The sequence below is a fragment of the Rattus rattus genome, chromosome X, assembly GCF_011064425.1.
Source record: "Rattus rattus isolate New Zealand chromosome X, Rrattus_CSIRO_v1, whole genome shotgun sequence".
Taxonomy (NCBI): domain Eukaryota; kingdom Metazoa; phylum Chordata; class Mammalia; order Rodentia; family Muridae; genus Rattus; species Rattus rattus.
The window spans coordinates 130,268,147-130,293,405 of NC_046172.1; the positions used below are offsets into that span (position 1 = coordinate 130,268,147).

Below are 25,259 nucleotides of genomic sequence, written 5' to 3' on the forward strand. Positions count from 1 at the left end.
GGAAAAGAAGTGTTTTTATCACCATTATAATAATCTATAACAGCATAGTAAACATTACCTTGAAAGTTTTTCAAGGTTTCTGCCCATCTATACTTAAGTATTAAATGAATTAAAATCATTTAATTCTGCATATTATAGTTTATTATAATACAGTAGTAGTCTGTGTTACTTAACCATAAAAAAAATGCTAGCATAAACTTTTTATAAACCCATAATTTATTATTACAGATTTATCAAAAGAAAATAGAATAAGTATGCAGTTATAGATTTTCACACAGGCAAGCAATAAGGAACAAATGATTGTACAAAATAATGTGTCATTCCTTATGCATTCTAGTCCCAAAAAAGAATGGTAAGTATATACAAGCATTCTATCTAACCACAACTTTTGAAATCATAATAGGTAATAGTACTGGCAATAACTATTATTTTCAGTTATGATCAATTACATACTTTTGAAATCCTCTTACACACAGCCTGCCTTTTAGCAGCCATAGTGCTAAAAGTCTCAAAATATACTGTAATAAATAAGGAAAACACGAACTTCTATAACTTATGAATTGATGGCAGATTAAACACTCCTCAAGTTTGTATGCAAAACAATTTTATAAAGGAGACATTCAATAACAATGTATTTCTCACCATCAGTCAATTGTAAATGTGCAGGGATATTATTATTCAAACCATTAGTACTATAATATTCTTTGAATAAAAATAATTCATATAGAATTCTCATATCAAAATGTTGACATTCAGGGCTGAAAAAGATGGCTTCACAGTTAGGAGCAAGGGCTGCTCTTGAGATGACCTAGAGTTGATTTTCAGTACCTATGTGGTGGCTCACAACAATAGTAGTAACTCTAATTTCAATATATCCGAAGACCATCTATATGCTTCACAGATAATTTTACATGTGGCATACAAACATAAAAGTAGACAAAATCATGCACATAAAATAAAAATTAATAAACATTTAATAAATAAACACTAAAATAATAGATGATATCAAACTTTGAACATCTAATATATTCAAGCTTTTGAATTCTCTAAGCCACAAATGAACAGGATAGCCTGAAGAACTCTGTCTACAAAGGCCTCAACTTTTTGGTTACAGAACTTGAATACATCCAATGTCTAGAGAAAATAGGTGAGGTATTCCAGGTAGTAGATAGAACTGTGATAACAGTGGAATGTTATGAAGTGTTATTAATTTAAGTCTACCCCATCTGCTAAATATCCTGTATGATCATTATTAAAACTTTCAAATTCACTTCTCAATCACAATAGTTTCAGTTTAATAAACCATTTAAATCTTCAAGTGAACTGTTACATACCATTCCACATCAAAATGCAAGTAATCTTATTCAATATTAATACACTACACATTTTATGTAATAAAATCATAAAACTAAATTGTCCTATTGTGATAACAGTTTGCAGCACACATAATAGGACTTGACCTCAAATCCAAATCCAAATAAAAGTAATATTAAATTTTCATCTGCTATAAGTTTGGAATTATATTTCACAATGAATTTTAAAGACAAAAATTATATATAAATTTAAGTTACATAATTAACAAACTAATTCAAACTTTCCTTAATATATATTAGGTATTTTCCTAAAAGCCTTCAAAAGGTACCATTTTCTGGTGCTGATTCATAGTTGTCAATATTTCACTGTTTAATCTCTCTTTGACATTTCCATATTTCAATCTTTTTAGATCCCTTCTTCTAGAGTTTATGATGCATATAAATCACTGGGAAAAAAATTTAACCCACAGGTGCTGAGACTTTGATCTCGACTTGGAGATGAAATTGCACCTTTAAAACAAGCTTCAGCATACTGCCAGAACTAGTAAGCTTAGCATCAAATGGAAATCTCTATAGATATGCACCAGTACAGAATAAGATCTAGTCTCACTATCTACTCTAGCCGAATGGCCAAGATTTCTTTATGGACTCCTCAAAAGGTAGTCACAGGCAGGGGTAACATTTCAAGCCTGCCCCTTGAGCCATAGCTCCTTTTAAAATTAGGTGGTGAGCATTTAATCTGTCAACATTAAGTGTGGAAAGCCTTTTGGGGTGACTGGCCAGGACTAGGAAGTAGGCTTCAGGAAGGAACTTGACATTGGGCCAGGACAGAGAAGTAAGCTCAGGCAGGAATCTGATTTTAGGCTAGAACAAAGAAGTAGGGTTCAGGCAAGAATTTGACTTTGGCCTAGGACAGGAAGTAGGCTCAGATTATCTTCCTCTTCCTGATAAGCCCTTAGAAACAGTGATCTCAGGACTGTTTTATTGCCTTGCTTCCTTGAATATTTGTGTTTTATTGTCGTGCTTGTTCCTTAACATAGAACTGACCTTATTACTTGCATGTAATTAAAATGGTATAAAAGCAGATTGGTAAAAACAAACCACCTTCAGCCTCAGAACTGACTGGGGTCATGCTACAATATTGTCTAATTGTCTTTTTTCTTTTTAATCCTCTCTCCAGAACTGGAGAACCTATTGACTGACTGGGCTTGCTTGGTCAATTAGGTTTTATTCACAGTTGATTTCTGTCATATGCTTCTCAGTGGTAAGAAGAGATTTTCTACGACCTCATATACAATTCTAGTGTCATGTCAGCTCTCTTAGAACACTGAATATTTTTTCTACCTTTTCTCTAAGTTAGACTATCTCTAGCACTAGTATCAAAGGGTCAATTTGACTTTTTTACTCATATTTTTTATTTCTGCTTCATGCCTAATTTTTTTCTTTTTAAATTTATTTACACTGATGTTCTGCCTCAACATATCTGTATGAGGGTGTCAGATACCCTAGTACTGGAATTACACACTTTCTGAACTGTGGGTGTTGAGATTCAGACCTGGGTCCCCTTGGAAGAACAGCTAGTGTTCTAATTGCTGACCCATTTCTTCAGTCCTTCATCCCTAATTCCAATGTAATTGTTGTGATCTTTTTTTCTGCATTTAGGAAGTTGATAGAAGTGAACTTGTCATCTATAACCTTTATCTTGAAGGCATTTAGTTTTTTATTAAAGGCCTTTCCTCTAAGTTTTGAAATGATAATGTGATTTGTACCCTTAAGTCCATTTATATGATTTAATCTATTTGTATATTTGAAGATAAAAGTTTTAAGTTGCTCCCCTAGACACAAAGTTTAGAGCAGAAAAAAAAAAAAAAAGAAAGAAAAGAAAACAGGTTAGGCCCCAGAATTGTATGTTCCAAAGCCTCTCTTGGGCTATAGAATGGATAATTACATTGGCCAGCTCAACAGCTTTCTCCCAGAAACTAGCTGACCATAAATCTTAGAACAATTTTGAGAAGCGGAAACAACGTCTCTAAGAACTAGCCGGACCATGAAGTTAAACAATCTGAAGTAAGGGAGACAGCTTCTCCTAGGAAACAATCTTGGGAGACAGAGTTCTTCCTTGTGATTTTTCACTGTTATTCTATGGCGCCATCCCTGCCTCCCTCAGGTTGTGGTTTCTCCTTTAAATACCTCTTCTCCCAGCCTCTCGGGGTGAACTCCACTGCCCCTGCCTGGGATCGAGTCTAACCCCAGTGCACTGGTTGCTGTCGATAAACCTCATGTAATTTACAACAGGGCGGTCTTGTGTGAGTTCTTGGGGGATTCGTCATCCCGAGACTTGGTGAGGTCTCCCCCTCGAGGGTCTTTCATTTGGGGCTCGTCCGGGATGGGTGACCACCCTTGTCTCAAAGACCCACTTGGGTGAGATAGCATCTGTGTCTTTGTCTGTGTGTCTGTGTTTGTGCCGGCTAAACTCTGGGTCTGTATTTTTACTCTGGGTCTGTATTTGCTTTCGCGAGTTCTGGAGTTCTGGTTTACAGTCCTCCCATCTCGGGCTGAGAGGGAGGCTCGTTTCTCAGGAGAGAAGCGAGTGTGGCGTGACAGGCGTGCCTGGGGCTCACTGATTGCACTGCCCTGGTAGACTTCCCATTAGGTGAATAGTGACCCCATGGACGCCTTGGAGATTCCCATCTGGGTGCTTGTGAGGATTCAGTGATTCTCCTGGATTGGAGAAAAGACCTGCCCTCCTGGCCATCTGTATTTCCAAGTGGTTTTGTCTGTGTGTCTTAGGTCTTTGTTTTGTGTTCTGGTTGGGAAGAGGTGATGTGGAATCATCCCCTTCATCTGTTTTTGGTGAGCTCACGGGCTCCCATCTGAATCAGTTTGGTTTTGTGGTGATCTTGCGGTGGCCACTTGTCTTTTGTTTTTGTGCACACTTCTGTTTTTTTGTCTGTTAATCTCTTGATTGTCTTTCTGTGTGACTGAATGCTTTTGTCCTTTTTGGCGGACCTCTATTTTCTGGACTCTCTTCTTGTTTTCTCACCATCCCACTTGAGATGCTTGTTAATAGCTGTTACAGGAAATACAGAATCCTACTAGAGGCCAGAAAAAAAAATGTTCCAGACACGGATGGAAGGCCCTCACTTCTGCCTGTTGGATTCAATATGCCTGAAGGTAGAGAGTGCTCCGGGTCTGCCCCCAGGCTCCAGGGGTGGGTCTCTGAGGGGCTGAAAAATGCCCCACCAATTTGGCTAAGATAAGAAAAAGGTATGAATAGGAAGCTACAGAAATTTAAAGGGTTAAAAAGTTAGAGAGCTAAAGAGAGATAAAAGACAAGAGAAGAACATATACTGGCCACAGTAGTTAGGGAACCTAAGAAGACAGTACCTGACAACAGAAGAAAATTCCTGGCTAAAAATTAGTGTGCCTAATACAAAGAAAAAGGACACTGGGTCAGGGACTGCCCCAGAAAGAACAAGAGGGGCCACTGGAGCCTCTTGGTCCTGGAGAGTGCTGATTTATCTTGAGATATAGAAGAAAGCCTGCCCAGTTGTTTTATGGATACAGAGACCCAACTCTCTGTGCTCCTACAACCAATGGCCAGTGTCCATCAAAGACCTTGGGTACAGGGGCTACTGGCAACAAACAATACTTATGGACTACCCGAAGAACAGTGGACCTTGGCGTGGGCTGGGTAACCCCACTAGCTCATGGTCATCCCTGACTGCCCCTATCCCTTGCTCATGAAATTTGCTCTCCAAAATGGCTTGTGGGCTGAGATGGCTGGGTGAGGCCATATATATGCATATCTGCAGACTGTGTATGTGGGCTTAAGACCTGTCTCAGTGTATCAGTATCTGATGCTGGGAGATGTGTGGCTTAGTGCCATTCTGCCTGGAATACACTGTTCACATGGCGGACACTAACAATTATTACTCAATCCAGGACTTAAACTGTGGTAGAGTGGCTGATGTTTTGCCTTTGAATAAAACATCCCAAAAGGATGGGACCACTGGTCAGCTGCCATGGACTAGATTCTCCACCTGTTGGGGCAATCTGGTCACCTTGCTGCCAATCCTGACCTGGAGCCACTACAACATGAGTGTCAAGCACTGGCAGAAGCCCATGGGTGGAGAGAAGACCTCTCGACTGGCTGATTGACCCCTGCTGAAAGCGAGGCTACCTTGTCTACAGACAGGAACAGTTCTCTTCATGAAGGGTCAGAGATAAGTGGGTGCTGCCATGGTGGACCTTTAATGTCATCTGGGATGGCTGAACCTCAACCCCCCAGCACATCAGTGCTGCAGATGCCCCCATCTCTTGGATGCCCTGGTGAAGCCAACAACTGTGAAGTACTATTCATTGCTCAGGATATCAGGAGGGGGAAGAGATTCAGTATATATAATTGTTATTCAGCAATAACAAAACAGATAAAGTGGCTAGAATGGCTATGCAGGGCCTATCCTTATTACAAGGCCTGCAGACAGCCACTGAGAACAGGATTGGACTAAGGGATGGCCTCATTTAGAAAAAGCCCCAAATTGTTAAACGAAAAATGACGATGGCACACTTGAGGAAAACTATATTCCTCAGAGAACAAACAAAAGACTCACTTTGCCAAATAACATGAATGTAACAAACAAACAGGACAAAAGAGACCTAGAGAGTTTAATAAAAAGTCAAAAGTGAATTTCATGAGATAAAACCAAAAAAAAAATATGATCACAAATATCTCCTAGTGCTTGTGATACCTTTCCAGGGATAAAACTTTCCTCACCAAGCAAGAGATGGCCTCATTAGTCATCAAGAAGATACTAGAAGAAATCTTCCCCAGGTCTGGAGTGCCCAAAGGTAATCGGGTCAGACAACAGCCCTACTTTGCGTTGCCAAGGTAAGCCGGGGTGTGGCCAAATATTTAGAATTAGATTAAAAATTACATTATATCTACAGACCTCAAGTTCAAGACAGATAAAATAAATAAATAAAGCTCTAAAGGAGACCCTGACCAAATTAACCATGGAGACTGGTGCAGACTGGGTGATACTCCTTCCCCTCTTGCTCTCTTCAGGGCAAGAAATCTCACCTTCTGATTCAGCCTAATCTCCTTTGAGATCTTATGTGACCTCAGCTCCTCTGACTATATTAGATGATGTTACTGAACCAATATGTCATAGTAATAATGATTTGTATGCCAGGCTAAAAGACCTACAGGTGATACAGAAAGAAATCTGCTCACAGCTGGCAGCAGCCTATGCCCCGGGGATCCCTGAGACATCTCACCAGTTCCAGGTTGGAGACTTGGCTACATACAACAACACTGAGCCCAGACACTTGAGCCTCGCTAAAAAGGACTGTACCTGGTGCTGCTGACAGCTGTCAAGTCTCAGCCTTCACCAGCTACATACTAGCCGTTGGGGCTGAGAGCTGGGACCTAGAGAGACACTCAGATCTTCAAAAAGCTCCCTAGACTTACACATCAGAGATGGTTTGAGAGCTCGTTTAATAGATCTCCTTGGATGACTCTCTGATATCTTCCTTATGGGACCCGCTTAATTTTAGCTTCTGTTTCTGATTATGGTCCCTGTGTATTCAAATAAACTAGATTACCTTCCATTTAGAAAAAAGATGAGATACTGTTCAGATTTTGATGTTAAATCAACAATATCATGTTTTACAAGGTTAAAAACAAACAATATTATAAAGATACAAAACAATAGTTCTAAAAGATTAGAACTAGCCATGAGAAAAATTAAGGAAATTAAAAGATAAAAGTTTTTAAAGTTTGCCCCCCTAGACACAAAGTTTAGAGCAGAAAAAAAAAAAAAAAAAAAAAAAAAAAAAAAAAAAACAGGTTAGGCCCCAAATTGTATGTTCCAGAAGCCTCTCCTAGGACTATAGAATGGATAATTACATTGGCCAAGCTCAACAGCTTTCTCCCAGAAACTAGCTGACCATAAATCTTAGAGAACAATTTTGAAGCAAGAAACAACGTCTCCTAGAACTAGCGGACCATGAAGTTAAACAATCTGAAAGAAGTAAGACAGCTTCTCCTAGGAAACAATCTTGGGAGACAGAGAGTTCTTCCTTGTGATTTTTTCTGTTCTATGGCCCATCCTGCCCCTCAGATTATGGTTTCTCCCCCTTCGTACCTCTTCTCCCAGCCTCTAGGGTTAGAACTCCACTGCCCCTCTGCGTGGGATACAGTCCTAGACCCATGCACTGGTTGCTATCGATAAACCTCATGTAATTACAACAAGACGGTCTTGTGTAGCAGTTCTTGGGGGGTTGCGTCATCGAGAAACTTGGTGAGGTCTCCCCCACTCAGGGGTCTTTTCTTATTGAACCATAACTACATCCTCTTTGAAATAAAGCTAACTTGCTATTGATTTGGAATTTTCACAATGGTACTAACATAAAATCAAAAACAAAATCCTAAAACTCATAAAAAACTATAAAAATTAGCTGAAGCAATCCTGAGCAAAAAATAACAATGAATGATAGTAATATATAGATGTTGATTATATTTGTAATACAAACTGCTTCATCATTATATAACGTTCTATTTATTTACCCATAGTATGGAAATAATTTGTTTGGACATATGTGTACACAATAAATACAATGAACAATATTCCTGTCCGTGTGTGTGTGTGTGTGTATGTGTGTGTGTGTGTGTGTGTGTGTGTGCGTGTGTGCATATGTAGTGTGATTTATATGAAAGGTAGAAGCCTACATGCTTATTTTTTCCTCAATCAGTCTCCACAAATTTTAGAAGACAGGATATGTCTCTGAACCTGGAGGTCACTTTCTCAGCCCTAGATTTACTGGTATAAACAGACCCTGATTCATCAGTGGACACTATCTCCTGAAAGCTCTCATGCATCTTATTGGAAGCTACTCATCAGACTTTCCTACTACTAAAACAGACTATCTCTCTCTCCTCTCTCTCTCTCTCTCTCTCTCTCCCCTGTGTGTGTGTGTGTGTGTGTGTGTGTGTGTGTGTGTGTGTTGTTTGTTCTATCTGGCTGTATATGTTTGAGAAAGAAGGTGTGGTGTGGAAAATGGATGGGATTAAAAAAAGAGATAAAATAGATGTGAAAATACAGTAGGAAAGAAATAAAATAGATTATCTTTCCTTATAATTTGTTAAAATATAAACCTATGATATAGGTAGGTATTAAAAAATACTGTTTATCAAAAAGTCCCTGTCTCAGGCCATTGTTGTCCTTCACATCCCCAGGCTCTGGTGTACTACTTTACACCAAGGCAAAAACTCCAAACTAAATAAACATCAATAAACAAATCTAATTGTACCTCCATACTTCATGTTCTACTTACTACTTCAAAATCTTTTGCTCACAGCAGCTTTCTATTTACATATGAATGCACATGAGAAATCAAGTTTACAAGTTATTGTTGTGGTTTGCCCTGGAGTCATCTGTATTTTGATGCTAATTCCATGACCCAAGGACAGGGGCCTAGTCTTACTCAGGAATCAAGGTGACTACATGAAACCTCCCCATTGAATTGTAAAAAAACAGGTGAGGGCAGGTACAGGATAGAAGGAGGCCTGTCATTGGAGAAGGAAGGATGGGTGGGAGAGAAGTTTGAAGGAAAGGAGGGAGACAGGAGAGGGAGAAGAAGAAGCAGTGGCATCAGGACAATGGGCTGACAGAAAGATTCTCCATAACGTATTTACAAGTTATTATAAATGTTCTCAAAGGGATGGATGGTTTTTGGGATTTGTATGTTCAAGTGGGCAATTATATCTTTCTCCAATTAGGTCAAAATTTGTTGTGTTGTGTGTTCTTTTTATGTGATGGTTTGAGCGTAGGAAAATGTTCGAGGCAGGAGGCACTGGCTGTGGGTTGGGATGTGTTTCTGCCAAGATTATCCTTGAATATCTTGGGGCACTGGGGTGTGGAGCGTTAGCAAAGTAGTAACAGCATATGCTTTTTTATTTTATATTTTAATGGATTTATGATACCATAAATACATATACTTCATTATTTTGCGATTTACCATTCAAGCAAATTTATATTGGGAAAGGTAAAAATTGTATGTCCAAAATAATTTTATTAAATACATTCCTTTTACTATTTTTACATATATAATATAAAGCTAATATAACTTTAATGTCAAGTAAAAAGCATCTACATTCAAATATCTTACCAATTATTTCTGTCATCACAAAGAGAAGATTGGCAAAATGAAACAGGCTTTGAATGAACTGAAACTAAGATGACATGGTATCTCATCATTAATTCCAGTACTAGAGCCTTTGATGACTCTGCCACTTGGAAATGTCACAGTAAGCGGGTGAATTTCATCATCATCAAGAAGCTTTGCGGTGGGAATATTGAACTGAAGAGTTGAATTACTGTTCAAAATATAAAAATATATTATTATTTTGCTTAAAATACCAACAATTAATATGAGTTGAATGTGCATTTATTTTCTCAAAAACCAACTATATGCACTAGCATTTTAATATTTAAATGTATATCTTCTCTTTCTGTTTGTCACTTTTGTTCTATAAGGATTAAGAGAGATAATATATCAGAATAAATATAATACTTTTTAAAAATAAACATCACATAAACTTAATTTCCTACAACATATCCTAATAAATTTATTCCATATGACCATTAACATTTTATAAATTTGGTGCATATGCAGTAAATAATACTGATAGATCATATACATGAATGATCTTAAATATTTGGATACTAATACACAAATAATAATATTCGTCTAGACAAATATCACAAATAAATTTTAATCAACATTTTTAACGTTTATTATGCTAAATATTTACTTACTATATAAAATGTATTTAACCAAGCAAAAGTGTATATAGTATTATTTTAAAATTGATTTGTTAATCATAATTCTGTTTATATTAAATTTTAAAATGTTAGCTTCATTTTATTGTACAATGTAAACATACAGCAAATAAGTGTAATTAAATGGGAATCTTATTCGTGTATCATTTAATCAGTGTGAACCTCACTCTGCTAATAAATGAAAACAGGAAAGACTATTTTACCTGGATTAATTATATTTATATATACCAAATAAAATATGGAAAACTAATTCAAAAGTCTATTAGAAAGCAATTTAGTTTTAATTGACTGTCACTGAATGTGTCATTTATGCTAATTTCACTACACATGAATAAAGAAATTGAGTTTCATCATCTCTTCAACACTTTTCAGGGTTAGCATCTCATATTTTTATTTCAAGTAGTTTTTATATTGATATCACCATACATTAATTAAAGAATTGAAAGTTTGAAGATTAATTCTTACAGTAAGACAGTTTACTAATAAGAATATTTGTAGCAAAATAAATTCCAATTAACATTATCTGTAAACTGAGGTTAATGTCTCCTTATAAAATAGAATCTCCACGAAATGATGAATTGCAAGGGTATGTATGTTCAATCTTCAAGAACTGAGGTATTCGGAAATTTAATACCACTTAATTTTAGCCCTGTGGCATCATCCTTTATAATGTCCTAATCAAATATAGAAATTAAATATCATACTGTCTTCTTCTATTTAGATATTGCATTAACAGTGTTTGCATATCACTTTTTGTAGGATAATCCAGCTAGACATTCCCCTTAGATTTAAAAAACCAGTTTAAAGTATTGTTTCTAATATTCCAGACATCGCTGTCATACTAACTGAAGTTCATTCATAACCATAATACTCATGTTTAAATAAATACCAAGATATGTATGCCTTCACTTGTCACAAGAAAATTGTACAGTTCCTAGATTTTATTATACTTAAAAACAATGCAATGGATAGTGTTAAACATAGCTTATAATATGAAAGGGAAATTGTGTTTCTAGGCTATTTTCTTGAGACAGTCAAGACCCACAATGAGGACAAAATAAAGATGCACTACTAGAACATTAGCCTCTATAATGTTATACATTGAAAACCATGATGCATATTTTCCTCTATCTTCAAATTTCACACTCTCCCAAGCAACACTGAAGGCATCAAACAACAGGTATAGAAGTAGGGGAATGCCAGGGTAGTGAGGTGGGTGGGTGGGTAGGGGAGCACCCTCATAGAAGCAGAGAGAGAGGGGATAGGACAGGGGGTTTGCAGAGGGGAAACCAGGAAAGGGGAGAACATTTGAAATGTAAGCAATTAAAATAGCCAATAAAAAATGAAGGGGGAGCTATAAAGATAGTTCAGCACTTAAAAACTTGATGTTCTTGTGAGGGGACCAGAGCTTATTTCTAGAGATTTTAAGTGGCTCACAACCCCTGTGATGCTAAAGCCATAGACCATGGCTGCAAAAGAAAGACTGGTAACTAGCCCAATGCCACCAGAGGGGTTCTTCAAGCAGCTGATGTGAGCAGATACACACAGCCAAACATTAGGCAGAGTCTGGGGAACCCACAGAAAGTGTGGACAGATTGTAGATGTCAGAGAGGTCAAGAATGCCAGGAAAACACAGCCCACAGAATCAATTAAGCAGGGCACATAGAGGTTCACAGAGACCAAAAGGCAACCATAGAACCTGTATGGATTTGATTTAGGTCCTCTGCATGTGTGTTGTATTTGTCTAGAGTAGTATTTTTGTTCAACTCTTGTTATGGTTGGCCCATGGAAAGTGGTGTGGTCTTGTTGTAGTAGATGTGGACTTGTTGGAGGAAGTGTCACTGTGTGGGTGGGCTTTGAAATTTCAGTGCTCATGTTCCACACAGTGTGCAAGAGATTCTACTCCTGGCTGCCTCCAGAAGACTGTTTCCTCCTGCCTGAGGATAAGATATAGAACTCTTGGATCTTCCAGCACCATGTCTGCTTGCACGCTGTCATGCTTCCCACCATGATGATAGTGGACAGAACCTCTGAAATGTAAGCCAGTCCCGATTAAATGTTTTCCTTTATAAGAGTAGCCTTTTCATGGAAATCCTAATTAAGACAAAAGTTAGTAGCAGGGACTCGGGTATTGCTGTGATAGGCTTGACCATGCTTTTCTTTGAAGTAATGTGGATTTTTGGGACTTTGGATTTGGAATGCAGTATAATGCTGTAAGTGGGGTTTAATGGAACTAGGAATATGAAAGACACTAGGGCTGAGTGTGATTTGAATTCTAGGGACCTAGATAAAGAACTTTCAGACGACAGGGATTTTAGTATGTTGCCTGGAGACCATTCTTACGTTTTGGTGAAGAATGTTGCTGCTTCTTACCCTTGTCTGGGGAGTCTGGCTGAGGTTAAGGTAAAGAGAGTCAGATTAATTAAACTGACAGAGGAAGTCTCACAACGGCCCAGCAAAGACTGTCTTCCTGGTTGCCTCTGGAATATTCTCCTCCTGGCTGCCTTTGGATCAAGATGTAAAATACTCAGCATCTCAAGCACCACTACTGACTGCCTTCTGTCATAATGATAATGCACCTCTGGAACTATAAGTCAGTCTCAACTAAATTTTTTTGTTTATAGAGTTGCCTTGGTTGCTGGTTTTCTTCATAGCAATGAAATCCCTAACTAAGACTCCTAACTGTGAGGCTGTGGAATTGGAAATAAAGGATTTCCTCTGACTCCTTGGCCTGTTCTGGGGACACTTTTCCTTCTGGGTTGCCTCTTATACACTTGATGTCCATTGATGTCACTGAGAAGCCTGCTCTTTTCTCAAGGAAGATAGAGGTACAGTTGGTCGAGGGTTGGGGGAGAGGGGGGAACAGGGAAATGGAAAGAATAGAAGGCTTGGGGAAAACTGTCAAGAGTACAGGAAGGGAGGCTATGGTCAGGATGTACTGTATGAAGTAATAGGAAAAAATGTATAGCTGATATATTTTGGAATACATGGTACAAATATGACCTCATATCTAGGATCTGAAGATGAATGCTAAGAGCTAAAAGTGGCCCCAATTAATAACTATTGACTTAGTTTTATAATTAAATGGAAATTAATTCTGATTAAACGTAACATTGGAGGAGAAATAAGACACAGAAGAATTTGAAGAGGGAGCAAATACATGTTTTCCTGAGCAGATACTGAATAAAAGATGCAGCAACATAGACTAATCTATATAAACTCCAAGACAATAAATTAATATTGTTTGGAATATCAAATAAATGTTTTAAGGCAAAAAGTTTGTGTTATTTTTTATACTGAAATTTTAAGCTCATTTCTAATTCCACAGTGACAGATATTTTTAAAAACATCAAGAAAATAAATAACTAGGCTATTTTATATTTTTAAAATGTCACCGTATATGTAAGTATTTTAATAGTGCTTTGCAAATATAGCAAGAAGTCCAACATGACGTATAATTACCACATAACAGGGATACAAACAAAATTGCACATAAAGATAGAAAAATCGTATTAGGGATTTACCTGAAATAGTTTTGTGGCAAAATTCTGATATCTACCCCAGTTGTGACATCCAAAGGTACAGGAGTAAAACATATAAATGATGGATCAAAAGATATCTTTGGTAATTGTATATCTCCAATCAGATGTAATACTCTATAGTCAAATAAATTATCATTTAAACGTATAGCAATATCAGCTAGGTATGTTATGGCCTCTTCTATGGAAAAAAGTAGTGTAGATTAGTTTACATACAAACATGTGTGCACGGTAAGCATTAGTATTAAAAGATACTATGATATTACAGCTCTGTGGGGTAGACTAGCTTACCCAAAAATAATGCAGTCTGAGGAAAAAGTAAAATTAAATGAAGCATTATTTTGAAAAGAACATTTCTTAAAGTGTACCTTGTCTAGAACTGGAACAAATCTTTTAATGTCTACTACATGTGTGTGGGGGGGCAATATACAGTGAGGAAGAGACATTTACTACATGAGGGACAATAAAGAATACATGGAACTAGTACGACTTGACTTTTTTTCTTTCAGTTGTTTCCAGTGCTTTAACAAAAGTTGCTAATACATTAGGATATGAAGATGACATAACAAACTGTCTGAAGAATCTTAAGGGACTACTGGAAAAAGGGTGTGGTGAGTGAAATTCTCTCAGCTTTAAAGATTAAGAAAGGCTGTCAGGGACACTGGAAAGATGATTCAGCAGTTAGGACCCAAGTTCAATGCTCAACCACTACATGGTAGCTCACAACCAGTTCCAGTAGTTCCACCACCTACATCTGGCCTCAGATGACCCAGGGAGACACAGGGTATATGCAGCAAAATACTAATATACATAAATAGTTTAAAAATGTGTTAAAAATAGAAAAATACTTACTTGGACAGAAATGTATGGAAATAGTATACTTTTCATTTGGTTTCAGACTTCCAATCAGTGCAGTAAATTTGAATATGCCACTTTTGAAATATTTGTCAATTCTGCCAATATCCAAAGACCAAAGAACAGTTTTTTTTGAAATATTATGTAAGACAAGATCCTGTTCATATATGTGTGTACAAAAGAAGAATTTTTTAAATATTAACAACTGCATTATAACATTTATTTCTTAGCAACAAGATCTGAGAATTTGATTATAATGCTATTAACATGCCAAAGGGACAACCTAATGGTCTTTCTTTATTTTTTTTTCAGTATGTCAGTATGAACTAATATAAATTTCCTATTCTTTTGTTATAAATTATTAATATATTTAAGAGTCCTTTCTTACAGAAAACCTAGACTATATATGTAAATATGTTCTTTACATTCTCTAATTCTTTGAAGTTTGTCACATCACTTCCAAACTATAGTCTAAGAAATAGGATAACAAAAAAGAGACCCAGCAATGTATCACTATGTTTTTCATGTGCCAGTGTCACTGCTATGATATTTCCGCACTAGACCCATAGAAAAGAATCGTGACTGTGATCCAAATGCTTAAGAAGGCAATGCTAGGAACATTCCTCTAAATTTTCAGAAAGAATCAAGGATCCTGCAATACCTTAATCATAATCATAACTGGTGATTCAGAATCTGTGTCTACTAGTCACATATATCACAGCAATTAAATGAAAGTTCAAGATTATAAAATAATTTCCCACTTCAAAAGGGCATTTTTCAAATTTAGAATATATTTCAATCAACTGAATTTGCCTTTTCAGTTCCACAAATGAGATTTGTATACACATGGAATTTATTTTTTAAATTACTGAATTTTTTATGCTGTGAGTCAAAAATATCCATTTTAATTTCAATATTTGGGGAAGGCAGAGACACAAAATATTTTAATTGTCCTTTATTTTTTAATTTTCCTTTATTTTTATAATGACAAATAACTTTCAAGTTTATTTCCCTATTTAAAAATAAACCCCATAAGAACAACAATGTCAACCAACCAGAGCTTCCAGGCACTAAACTATTACCAAAAGACTATACATGGACTGCTCCAGGGCTCCAACTGCATATGTAGCAGAGAATTGCCTTGCTGGGGCACCAGTGGAAGGGGAAGCCCTTGGTCTTGCCAAGGTTGGACCACCAGTGCAGGGAATGTCGGGGTGGGGGAAGGGGGATGAGGAGGGGAACACCTTTATAGAAGAAGGGGAGAGGGAGGGGATAGGGGGCTTACCACCTGTAAACCAGGAAAGGGAATAACATTTGAAATGTTAAAAAAAAATCCATAAAAATAAGTAACAAACAGGTACAACCAAGATATTTTATATCACAGTTACATCCTCTTGTTGGATCTGAGCAAGTCTAAGCACTGACAAGGGTATCAAGAGGTGTGGGGAAGACATTCTTAGGTAACACCCTCATGAGGCTGAGGAGTGGGGAAAGAGCAGGAGACAGGTAGGTTTTCATGGCTAGTTCCAAAGCCCTAGCCCCCTGATTAATGGGGAATGGTAAGAATTAGTCCTTCATGGGGAGGAAAAAGGAAATCACCTTCTTTTACTATCACAGGTAAAAAGTTAAGTATTGTCCTATTTCTCTGGCTGGTAAGTCCTTGCTGTTTGCTAGTACCCTAGTGCCAAAGGCATCTGATATCTGACCCTTTGAGAGATTCTGGGCTGGCTGTATCTTCAGAGGATTCAGGCTTTGTATCTTAACAGCAGGTAGTGACACAGAATTGAGCTAGGCTCAGTATTTTCTTATACTACTACAAAACCTAATTTTTGACTAAAATAGAGAATTATCTCACATATTCTCTACACAAGTCAGACATACAAACCAAAAAGATAATAATAAAAAACTCCAGAAGGACAAAACAAAACAAAACAAAAACAGAAAAACAAACAAATAAGGAAACCAGTCATTAATATACACCCTTCAAACCTATATGTGTGTGTCTTTTCAGTGAGGTTTTTACTTGCTTTATTTTTTAAATCGCCTTTATGTGCTATCATTCTTTACAAGTAAACTCAGTGTACAAATTTCTATAAAAATATTAATGCAGATTCAAAAGACGTGCCTAACTGAAGCAGCAAAATAGTACTTTTCCCAACCCGCCTCTACACTGAATGCCTACCCTGATGCTTCTAGGTGCCCAAAAAAGCCTTAGGTCTTTGGGAGATGTCTGTTCCTGGCCAGGCCTCCAAGCAACAGGCTCAGTTAAAATTTGGGGAAAGCAAAGAGGAAGGCCAGCTTATTGTGAAACTTTTGTTAAAAAAATGTTCATATATGTCAACATGTATGCCTGCCAAGATGCCTAGAACAACAGCCTGCAGACTGGAGACTTTCCATCTAGGCTGTGTGTTGGGGGTTAAGAGCACCTTCACACACTGCCTGTCCAGGGACATGCAGTGTAGTTTCATCTTGGGCTACCCAGACTTCATAATTCATGTTCAGCAACATTTTGTAAAATCTGTATAGCATTAGACAGCACAAGAAACACAAACATTCAACTTACATATATAATTAAGCAAAAACAACTAAAATATATGAGTTTGGGTAATGTAAGACTGTGGGTTCAAGTTTTCTTTGGAAACCTGTGAAAGATATATAAATATTAAATGATGCAGATGATATTAGACTATACTTAAGTTACCCCAAAAGTTCCACTAGAGAAGCACTAAGTCTGATAAATAACTTCAACAAAGTGGCTGGGTATAATATTAACTCAAACAAATCAGTAGCCTTCTTCTACTCAAAGGATAAACAGGTTGAGAAAGAAATAAGGAAAAGGACACCCTTCACGATAGTCCCAAATAACATAAAATACCTCAGTGTGACTCTAACCAAGCAAGTGAAAGATCTGTACGACAAGAACTTCAAGCCACTGAAAAAAGAAATTGAAGGTCTCAGAAGATGGTAATAGCTCCAATACTCATGGATTGGCAGGTTTAATATAGTAAAAATGGCTATTTTGCCAAAGCAATCTACAGATTCAATGCAATCCCCATCAAAATTCCTACTCCATTCTTTTATAGAGATAGAAAAATCAATTTTCAAAATCATTTGGAAAAACAAAAAAAAAAAAAAACCAAACAACTCAGGATAGTGAAAACTATACTCAACAATAAAAGAACTTCTAGGGGAATCACCATCCCTGAACTCAAGCAGTATTATACAGCAATAGTGATAAAAACTGCATGGTATTGGTACAGAGACAGACAGATAGACCAATGGAATAGAATTGAAGACCGAGAAATGAACCCACACACCTATGGTCACTTGAGGAGCCAAAACCATCCAATGGGAAAAAGATAGTGTTTTCAACAAATGATGCTGGCCATGTAGAAGAATGCAAATCGATCCATTCTCATCACCCTGTACTAAGCTTAAGTTCAAATGGATCAAGGACCTCCACATCAAACCCGATACACTCAAACTAATAGAGGAAAAACTAGGGAAGCATCTGGAACACATGGGCACTGGAAAAAATTTCCTGAACAAAACACCAATGGCTTATGCTCTAAGATCAAGAATCGACAAATGGGATCTCATAAAACTGCAAAGCTTCTGTAATGCAAAGGACACTGTGATTAGGACAAAATGGCAACCAGCAGATTTGGAAAAGATCTTTAGCAATCCTACATCAGATAGAGAGCTAATATTCAAAATATACAAAGAACTCAAGAAGTTAGACTCGAAAGAACCAAATAACCCTATTAAAAATGGGGTACAGAGCTAAACAAAACATTCTCAGCTGAGGAATATCAAATGGCTGAGTGGTATCTAAAGAAATGTTCAGAATCCTTAGTGATCAGGGAAATGCAAATCAAAATAACCCTGAGATTCGACCTGACACCAGTCAGAATGGATAACATCAAAAACACAGGTGACAACAGATGCTGGCAAGGATGTGGAGAAAGAAGAACACTCCTCCTCCATTGTTGGTGGGATTGCAAACTGGGACAACCACTCTGGCAATCAGTCTGGAGAGTCCTCAGAAAATTGGACATTGCACCACTTGAGGACCCAGCTATACCACTCATGGGCATATACCCAAAAGATGCTCCAGCATTTAACATAGACATATGCTCCACTATGTTTATAGCAGCCTTATTTACAGTAGCCAGAAGCTGGAAAGAACCCAGATGTCCTTCAACAGAGGAATGGATACAGAAAATGTGGTACATCTACACAATGGAATACTACTCAGCTATCAAAAACATTAACTTCATGAGATTCATTGGCAAATGGATGGAACTAGAAAATCATCCTCAGTGAGATAACCCAATCACCGAAAAACACACATAGTAACTCACTCATAAGTGGATATTAGCCCAAAATCTCAAACTACCAAGATATCCACAGACCACATGAAGCTCAAGGAAAGGACAACAAATGTGTAGATGCTTCAGTCCTTTTTAAAAGGGGGGACAAAAATATTCATAAGAAGGGATATGGAGACAAACTTTGTAGCAGAGACTGAAAGAATGGCTACTCAGAGCCTATCCCACCTGGCTATACTATATATGTGTGTGTGTGTGTGTGTGTGTGTGTGTGTGTGTGTGTGTGTGTGTATATCACATGTGGATATATATATACACACACACACACACACACACATATGGCGTCTTGATGAAGCCAAGAAGTGCATGCTGATATGAGCTGGATGTAGATGTCTCCTGAGAGGCACAGCCAGAGTATGTCAAATACAGAGGTGAATGCTAGCAGCAAACCACTGAACTGAGAATGGGGTCCTTATTGGAGGAATTTGAGAAAGGACTGAAGGAGCTGAAGGGGCTTGCAACCCCATATGAGCAACAATATCAACCAACCAGAGCTCCCAGGGACTAAACCACTACCCAAAGACTACACATGGACAGACCCATGGCTCCAATTGCAAATGTAGCAGAGAATGGCCTTGTTGGGCACCAATGTGAGGAGAAGCCCTTGTTCCTGCCAAGGCTGGACCCCCTAGTGTAGGGGCATGTCAGGGGGGTGGGAAAGCATTGTGGTTAATGAAGGAGAGCACACTTATAGAAGAAGTGGAAGGGGTTATGATATGGGGCTTATGTCTGGGAAACCCAGAAAAGGTATAGCATTTGAAATGTAAATAAAAAATACCCAATAAAATAAATAAATGTTAAATGAAAAAAAATTATGAACATTTGAAGTAATTTGCTAATGATGTGTTTAAAAAATTATTTCCCTTTGAGAGCACTTTGTCCTTTGACAAGGACAAATGATTAATCCTTTAGCCAAGGGTAGGCTTTGATGGAGGCCGTGCTGCAATGGACAGTTGTACAAGAGCCACTTTCCACCTGCAATAACTCCACATGTGATAGGGATGAGGAGAGGCATACCACTGATGTCTTGCAATTTTAATTTAGTCTGTCAATTCCCACATTTACTGTGACTGATATGACTCCTAGGTAATTCAATCCTCGAGTGGCATCCATGCTGTAGTGTTTGTTCAGATATTGAAAAGAGTATATGTAGTAGCCTGTGCTAGAGGTCTTTTGCATTTAGAACCTCCTACTTCCTGGCATAGGTGATGTCAGTGATATGCCCCATAGTATTCTACAACAAAGTCTCCTCCAGAGAACTATATTTGTTTGTATGTATTATATGTATGTATGTATGTATGTATATATGTATCTGTATGTATATGTGTGTGTGTGCGTGTGCGTGTGTGTGTGTGTGTGTGTGTATTCTCTATAAAATCCAGTGTTGTTGCTTCAAATATCCTGAATAAATATGACAAATTACTAATAGGAAAAACTTCAAGCAAGCAATTAAATAAGTGAAAACCCAAATTACCCAATAATTTTGAGTTACAAGATCTCGTAAATTTATCTATATACCTGTATTCTTGTGGCCTCCTTATTATGCTGAAGCTCAAATAATGGGATTTTAAAGAGAAACTCAGTGCTAGATAAATCCAATGGTGCACGCAACACTTTAAAAGCAAAGTAAACATTGAGAAAATATTAATAAACAGAATGAGGAAATTATTTAGTATATTTTCTAAAATACAATACTAAGATATTTAGGTCTGTTTCTGTTTCTTACTCTTAGTCAAAATATAAAATTCCATTCAAATATTTCTAAGATACATTAGTTTACATACTTACACATTTTATACATTTTTAGTGGCAATGAATTGCATGTAAAAGAAGGCAATAAGAACTGACTCAATGAAAATCAAAAATATGTGCAATATTGGAATAAGAAAGGAAAAGTGGTGTTAATATGTTCTCTATACTGAAGTATAATTCATGCCGAAATGGAGAAGGAAAACATGACTATAATTCAAGGAAAATAAATAAGTGACAAATTTATTATTGAGTGCTACTCTAGAGTTATGCAGGAATACAGTGTTCTGCAAAAAAACAAAAACATACATAAGGGATCCTTTTTACCTATTCTTTCCTTTTCTGTTTTAAATGTACTTCTGAAACATTTCAGTCCTTAATAAAAAACCATATAGTCTCATAAGTGTGTAGTATATGAGTGTAAGTCAGTTTGTGATCCTATAAATGTATTCAGCATATATGTATTTCACTAGGTCAATTAAATCAATGGCTGCATTAGCAAGGGGTTGGAATATGTACAAGAAAATTTTATTAATGCTTTGCAACATCAAACCATACACAATGCATACAAAATGGCTTTTAAATTCATAAATTGTCAACAATTTTTGGTATAAGCCAAAGAAAAATGTTATCTAGAATATATCCATAAATGCACAATTTGCTTTGACATATTCCTGTATCATCTGGAAAGCCCAATTCCAATTAAAGTTGAAGATAGTGTCACTGAGACAAATTTCTCATCCAGCCCTTTCTAAGGAAACTGAAAGAACAAATACTAAAGGCGTTGGGAAGTCAGAACAACTCTTACCAACATTAAAATAGGCATTACTATCCGCAAGGCCAAAGATGCAACATACAGTATGGAATTCAGCATTTTCAGAGTAATTAATAAACATGTAAAATAATTCAATGAGCAAAAGAAATTGAGGGGAAAGAAACATGAAATTTTAAAAGAAATCATTGTATAATGGATCAGTAGGATTAACATAGTAAAATCAACATCTTACCAAAAGTAATCTACAGATTCAATGCTATGCCATCAAAATTACAACAAAACTCCTCACAGAAATAGAAAGATCAGCTCTCAACTTCATATGGAAAAACAAACATAAAGAAAATGGCCAAAACAATTCTCAAAAATGAAAGAACTTCTGGAGAATCAATATCCCTGACCTAAAGCACTATTACAGAGCAATAGTGATAAAAACTGTATGGTATTGGTACAGAGATAGGCAGATAGATCAGTGGAATAGAATTGAAGACCCAGAAATAAATCTATACACCTATGATCATTGATCTTTGACAAAGAAGCCAAAAACCACAGTGAACAAAAGCATCTTCAACAAATGGTCCTAGACTAACTGGTGATCTACATATAGAAGAATCTATAAGGAGTTAAATCTATATTTAACTCCTAGCACAAAGCTCATGCCCAAGTGGATCAAGGATCTCAATGTAAAACCAGATACACTGAACCTAATAGAAGATTAAATTGGAAAGAGCCTCAAATGGATTGGTACAAGGGAAAGCTTCCTGAAAAGAACACCAGTGTCTCAGGCTCTAAGATCAACAATTGACAAAGGGTACCTCATAAAACTGAAAAGCTTCAATAAGGTAAAGGATAATGTTAATAGGGGATATCAGCAAGCTACATATTGGGAAAAGATCTTCACTAGCCCTACATTTGATAAAGGACTAATATCTAAATATATAAAAAAATTCAAGAAGTTACATTCCAAAAAAAAAAAAAATAACCCAATTCTAAACAGAAACTTCTTAACAGAGGAAAAGCAAATGGCCAAGAAGAACTTTTTCAAAATCCTTATTCATCACAGAAATGAAAATCAAAACAATCCTGAGATTCCACCTTAAATCAATCAGGATAGGTAAGTTCAAAAATTTAATTGTCAACACTCACTGGCAAGGATGTGGAAAAAGGAGACAATGCCACAATTGCTGGTGGTATTGCAAACTGTTATAACCACTCTGGAAATCAATCCAGCAGATCAGTAAAGAATTGGAAATAGTTCTACCTCAAAACCCAGCTATACCACAAATGGGCATATATACCCAAAATATGCTCCATCATACCAAAAGGATACATGTCCCACTACGTTCATAGCAGCCTTATTTGTAATAGCCAGAAGCTGGAAACAACCCAGATGACCCTCAACCGAAGAACAGACACAGAAAATGTGGTTAATTTACACAATGGAATACTATCCAGCTATTAAAAACAAGGACATCATGAATTTTGTGGACAAATGCATGGAACTAGATAATACCATCTTGAGTGAGGTAACCCAGAACCAAAAGGACATACATGGTATATATGCAATGATAAGTGGATATTAGCCAAAAAAAATGACAGACTGCCCAAGAAACAATCCACAGACCATAAGAAGTTTAAAAAGAAAGAAGCCCCCCTTGAGGATGCTTCAATTCCACTTAGAATGAGGAACAAAATAATCATGGAAGGCAGAAGGAGGGAGCACCCTGGGTAGGAGAGGAAGGAGAAGGGTAGATGAAAGGAGAACAGGATCAGGTATAAGGGAAAACTGGAGCAAAATCCCCAGGGCCAGGAGAATAAATGGAAATATGCAACCACAGAGGGAGGGGAGGGGAAGCTCTAGAATATCCCAGAGACCTGGATTGTGATAGGCTCCCAGCACTGAATACAGATGACCTTGGGCTGAAATCCCCAAGAGCAGATAGATGGAACCTGAAGAGTCCACCTCCAATAGATAGACAGTAGAGGTATGGGTTCATCAACCTGCCTTCAAAATTGACGTAGAATCCTTCCTGTCTAAAAGAAATGTATGGACAAAAGTAAAGAAAAACTGAAGGAAAGGCCATTCTGTAACTATCCTAACTTGGGATCTATCTCTTGGGCAGGCACCAAACTCTGACACTATTACTGATGGCATGTTGTGCTTGTAGACAGGAACCTCGCATGGTTGTCCTCTTAGAGCTCTACCAGCAGCTGACTAACACAGATTCAGATACTTACAACCAACCATTGGACTGAGGTTGGGGACCCCATGGAAGAGTTAGGGGAAGGATTGAAGGAGCCAAAGGGGATGACAACCCCATAGGAAGACAAACAGTATCAACTAACCTCTACCACTGGAACCTACTAGAACTAAGACACCAACCATACATAATACATGGCCTGATCCATTACCCTCAGCATATATGTAGCAGAAGACTGTCTTATATTGCCCCAGTGGGAGAAGATTCACCCAATCCTTTGGAAACTTGATGCCCGAAGGGGGATGATAGGAGGGTGAGAGAGGAGTGGTTGGAAACACCCTCTCAAAGGCAAAGGGGAGGAGAATGGGGTGAAGAACTCTGGGAGGAGGGATCCAGTAAGGGTAAAACATTTGGAATGTAAATAAATAAAATAATTTTTAAAATACAATATTTTTAAAAATGTAAACCTTAAATTTTAAGAAAACGTCAGAAAATAGAACTTCTGCTACTTAAGATTGACAAAAGCATTAAAAGTAGAACATAAATAAGGGCAGCAGCTCTCTGTTCCCAGAACCCGTGGGAGAGAGACCTCACCGCCTGGTCAGGTGGGCACTCCTGAGGCTGCAGAGCAGAAGAGACCACCAACACTGCCCACCCCTGCCCACATCCCTGGCCCAAGAGGAAACTGTATAAGGCCTCTGGGCTCCCGTGGGAGAGGGCCCAGGAGCGGCAGGACCCCTGCCTGAGACACCGCCGGAACCTGAAGGAAACAGACCGGACAAACAGTTCTCTGCACCCAAATCCCGTGGGAGGGAGAGCTAAACCTTCAGAGAGGCAGACACGCCTGCGAAACCAGAAGAGACTGCTCTTTGCACACTTTACTGATTCCAGAGGAAAACACCAAAACCCATCTGGAACCCTGGTGCACGGAGGCTCCCGGAAGGGGCGGCGCAGATCTTCCTGGTTGCTGCCACCGCGGAGAGCCCGTGGGCAGCACCCCGCGAGCGAACTTGAGCCTCGGGACCACAGGTAAGACCAACTTTTCTGCTGCAAGTGACCTGCCTGGTGAACTCAAGACACAGGCCCACAGGAACAGCTGAAGACCTATAGAGGGGAAAAACTACACGCACGAAAGCAGAACACTCTGTCCCCATAACTGGCTGAAAGAAAACAGTAAAACAGGTCTACAGCACTCCTGACACACAGGCTTATAGGACAGTCTAGCCACTGTCAGAAATAGCAGAACAAAGTAACACTAGAGAAAATCTGATGGCGAGAGGCAAGCGCAGGAACCCAAGCAACAGAAACCAAGACTACATGACATCATCGGAGCCCAATTCTCCCACCAAAACAAACATGGAATATCCAAACACACCAGAAAAGCAAGATCTAGTTTCAAAATCATATTTGACCATGATGCTGGAGGACTTCAAGAAAGACGTGAAGAACTCCCTTAGAGAACAAGTAGAAGCCTACAGAGAGGAATCGCAAAAATGCCTGAAAGAATTCCAGGAAAACATAAATAAACAAGTAGAAGCCCATAGAGAGGAGACACAAAAATCCCTGAAAGAATTCCAGGAAAACATAAATAAA

General features: G+C 37.8%; 1 long non-coding RNA gene across 1 annotated transcript; it reads right to left on the reverse strand.

Moving 5' to 3' along the window:
- Positions 1 to 9,512: 9,512 nt before the first annotated feature.
- Positions 9,513 to 20,538, reverse strand: LOC116888297. The gene is made up of 4 exons (XR_004386301.1): positions 20,463 to 20,538; positions 14,551 to 14,651; positions 13,684 to 13,879; positions 9,513 to 9,693 (listed from the first exon to the last, which is right to left on the reverse strand). It is a non-coding gene; the product is annotated as an uncharacterized LOC116888297 (long non-coding RNA).
- Between the last annotated feature and the right edge of the window lie 4,721 nt (positions 20,539 to 25,259).